The sequence below is a fragment of the Dipodomys spectabilis genome, unplaced genomic scaffold (assembly GCF_019054845.1).
Source record: "Dipodomys spectabilis isolate Male_0828 unplaced genomic scaffold, ASM1905484v1 ptg000653l, whole genome shotgun sequence".
NCBI classification, from domain to species: domain Eukaryota; kingdom Metazoa; phylum Chordata; class Mammalia; order Rodentia; family Heteromyidae; genus Dipodomys; species Dipodomys spectabilis.
Window position 1 is genome coordinate 522,885 of NW_024871330.1, and position 4,095 is coordinate 526,979.

A 4,095-nucleotide genomic window follows, 5' to 3' on the forward strand; every position below is an offset into this window, starting at 1 on the left:
GGGGGCATCTGTGTTGGTTCCATATCTTAGCTATCGTAAATAATGTTGCAATAACCATAGTTGTGCTGGTAGTTTTAGTATGGTCTTTTTTATGATCATTTGGATGAATCCCCAAAAGTGGGATTACTGTGTTATAGGGGAGTTTTATGTGGAGTCTTCTGAGGCACCTCCATACTGCTTTCCAAAGTAGTTGAACAAATTTACACTCCCACCAAGAATGCAGTACCGTTCCCTTGTGGCCACATACGTTTCAGCATCTGTTGCTGTAAATATATGGAACGCTCCAAGACTTTGTATGTCATCCTTGCGCAGGGTGCATGCTAATCTTCTCTGTATCGTTCCAATGTTAGGGTATGTGATGCTAAATTGAGCACAGAACAGTTTTTATATATAAAGTATAATGTTTAATTGATTTTATTAAGCTAGGCAATTCAACAAAAAGTAAGTTCAAAAGAATTGTTGTGAAATTATAGAATCATGTATTTCTTACATAAGCACACAATTAAGAATAAAATCAAGATAGACATGCCAAAAACAAAATAATTCCAGATATTTGTAGTTCAAGAGATGTGTAGGAGGAGAAATTCAATTATTCTATACAAGGCACCTGTCAAAATGAACATTGCAGCAAGTGTTAAGGTTTGTTAAAAGTTTTAATGTTTTAAATATGCTTAATTTTGAGATTTTGCTTATATATGCCAAAAATAGGACTGTTTGGCAGGTATAAAACTTTTCTGTAAAGTATTTAAGATTTATGATAACAGACATTAAGTACTAAGTATGTACATTTCAGAGTTTATGGAAACTTTATTAATGAGAAGTTGCAGTCTTTGTGTAAAGGAGCAGAGTGAAGAGTTACGACTTAAACTACAAAGTTTCTGTTAAAAGTTTAGTGATTCCTTACTTTATTTGTTAGCAAGGAATAAATGATGATATAAGCCATAATGTACACATGTATGTTACTATTCACACACATACATATTCTCATGTATACATGCACCCATGGAGAAAGACACATAATTACAGCCAACACAAGTTTCACCAGTTGTTGAATATGCCTTAAAAGGAATAATTGGAACAATATATGTTGAAGATGTATTTGTCCCTAAGAGTTCATTTTCCACTCTTCTTATCTCTTAAAACTGGTAGTTTTAGAGAGATTTGACTTTCAAAATGCAGTACAAGTGATAGCAAGTCACTTGGAAACCTCAGTAAGTATAAGTCTTATGGTATCTCCCTGCTCCTCACGGAATGCTTACTCTTGTAGACATTCTCAACAACCAAAGTAGCAGGAGAATACCCTGGTAAAGAGTAAAGTTATAAGGCTTTAAATGGCATCCTTACTTGAGCTCTTTTTCCAACAACCAGCATGAATTCCTAGGCAGATGAGTGAGTCCTCAGAAAACTGGACTCTACATATACATTTAACTAACCCATGTGAAAATTCCTAGGCGAGAAATGCTGGCTGAGGTCTTGCTGATTTCCTGGCGAAGAAAATAAGAAAAAAAGAAAGTATTTTTAATGTTTTAATGTTTAAGAATAATTTGTAACCTGTCAATAAATGTGTAGAACACAAATACCAACTGACAAAAAAATGATGGCATTTCATTTATGTGCTCTTGGACTTGGGCAGTGATTTTAGATGTGTCTACACAAGTAGAATCAGCATAAATCAAGCGAGCATTTCTTCATTTAAGATATAAGTAAAGGATACTGGTTGACCCATTGTAACAATGAAATATACAAGACATTCTAACAGAGGATGGGTGAAGGGGGGAGGTGGAGAGGTGTGAAGGGAAGGGATGGTAGGGGAAAAACAAAGGAGGGGGTAACAATGCTCAATAAGAAATGTACTCATTACCTTACTTATGTAAATGTAACCCCTCTGTACAGTATTTATAATAAAAATATATGTTAAAAAGATACAAGGAAAACTTCTGTACTTTTATGAAGTTGTATTTGTCACTCAATATAAGTAAGGTATTGGTTTTAGGACCACAGGCTTATTACTTTGGATTTTCAAAATCTCTACATGAACACAGTATATTATTTACATCAGAATCTGCCCACAATCTAGCGCAGTATAATTTTTATGAGAATTTTTACTACATTCCATATTTGTAATGAAAAATAAAAGTATATGCAATATAAACAGATACAAATTTTTTCAGATAAATTTTGTATGCAGTTTGTGGATGGAATTTGGAGAGCAATTTTGAAAAGCACAAATTTCATCAAAAAGATCAGTCTGAAAATTGTAACAAGGAGCTAATACAGCATCATTGAATAGTATGGAACTCCAAGGAGAAGTATTTGAATTGAGACAATATCAGAAAGTGTAACAACCCAAGGTCTTTTTAGAAATGCAGCTGCTAGATTTCTCATGTAGAGCTTTCATAACAGTTTGTGAAGCACAAATTAGAACCTCACTGAAGTGTAGATGGTTTTCTCTCAAATTTCTGTCATGATCAGTCATTATTAATCAACATATAGCTAATCTTGAATAATCTTCTAATAAAATGTTGATGGAGTGTTTATATGCAAAAACCTCAGAAGGCTAACTTTTTCAATTAGGACAGTCTGTATTCTATGATCCAGCCGAGAGAAAACTAGGTAAGCATCCATTTACAACCTTCTGAATAATTCTGATTCTGCCCACATCACTTATCTATCCATACCTGTGCACGAGTGAAACAATTTTAAAAGAATTTATCATTTAAAATTTAAATTTATGGTTCCGGGAAGATAGCAAAGGAGAAGCTGGAAGCTTAACTAAGCCAAAGAATCACACCAAATGTGCCATCACAGTACAGAGAGTTAGGCCAGAGAGGGAAAATCCAGGCAAGTAGACAAATCTGAGCACTTGCCAGCGGCCATGGTTGCAGCTATGGGGGGGGCGGTGGTGGCCGTAACCACCATACCTGCAACACAGAGAGTCTAGGACAAAGGCGCCAGATGCAGCAGGTGAGAGGATTCTACTCAACACCAGCAAGAACTGACAAGGAGCAGACATCTTCATCCTTCATATCGCAGATCAGAGATCACCCAGGAACCAGACTCCTGTGTGAGTAGAAGCCTGATTTCCTCACTCCTTCTCAGGGAGCAGAGAAGGGAACGCCACCTCTCCCTGCCCACTACCGGAGATCTCCATCTTTGATACTGGCAAAGGCCTGGCTGAGCAGCTAGCTCCAACTCAGTCCTTGGATGAAAACAAACAGTCATTTAACAGGTCACAGGAACCTAACCTGACCTGCCAGGCTCAGCTCCACTCAGGGAAAATTCACCCATCCCGGGCCTGCACCAGCCCCAGGAGTGGCTTTCTTCATTGAGTAAACAGAGCCAGAGGCTGATCCTCCCTAGACAATCAATTGAAATTCAGTAACAATAAACCCTGAGAACGGCTGCTGGCTAGGCTCTGTGACTGCCTCAGAAGCTAGGCCTCAGGGAAAAGCTACTGTTTGCTGAAAGGCCTCAACTCTACCCAGAACCTAGCCCCATCACAGCATCTCCAAACTAGAAGAAACAGCCATCTTTTGTGATACTCAAAGCAGATCTCCCTCCCATTGAACTAGCCTGGGAGGAGGATGACAAAATCCTGGGTAAATCAAAGCATTTTTCTGCCTGCTCAAACAAACTGACTTAAAAAAAAAAACCAAGCTACAGGAAAATCAAATACCACAAGCAGACCAGAGACTCCAACAAGAGACTGATTATGGACACAAGGGAGATACAGGATCTTCCCTTCTCATCCCCAAAAAGCAAAGAACTCTTTTATGTCACCTTTTATTAAAATTGTTTTAACATTTTTAATTTTTAACGTTAAAAATTGTTTTCTATTAACTTTTTTCTTCCTCTTATAATTTTTATTTTACAGGTATACATGTGTGTGTGTGTGTGTGTGTGTGTGTGTGTGTGTGTGTGTGTGTGCTTTTTTCCATTTTTGTTTAGCACTACTGACCTTTTGATCCTTTTTTCCTTTCTTTCTCATTCTTTTCACTTTTTTTCTCTTTCGTTCTTCTTTGCGTGATTTAGTCGCATTTCTGCTCATTCTCAGATATACCTGTAGTCGATTATTAGACCTTATCCCCGATTATA

The 4,095-nt window shown here is 37.2% G+C and overlaps 1 non-coding gene across 1 annotated transcript; it reads right to left on the bottom strand.

Annotated features, from left to right (window-relative positions):
• Positions 1 to 267: 267 nt before the first annotated feature.
• Positions 268 to 374, bottom strand: LOC122101335. The gene has a single exon (XR_006146355.1). It is a non-coding gene; the product is annotated as a U6 spliceosomal RNA (small nuclear RNA).
• Positions 375 to 4,095: the final 3,721 nt, after the last annotated feature.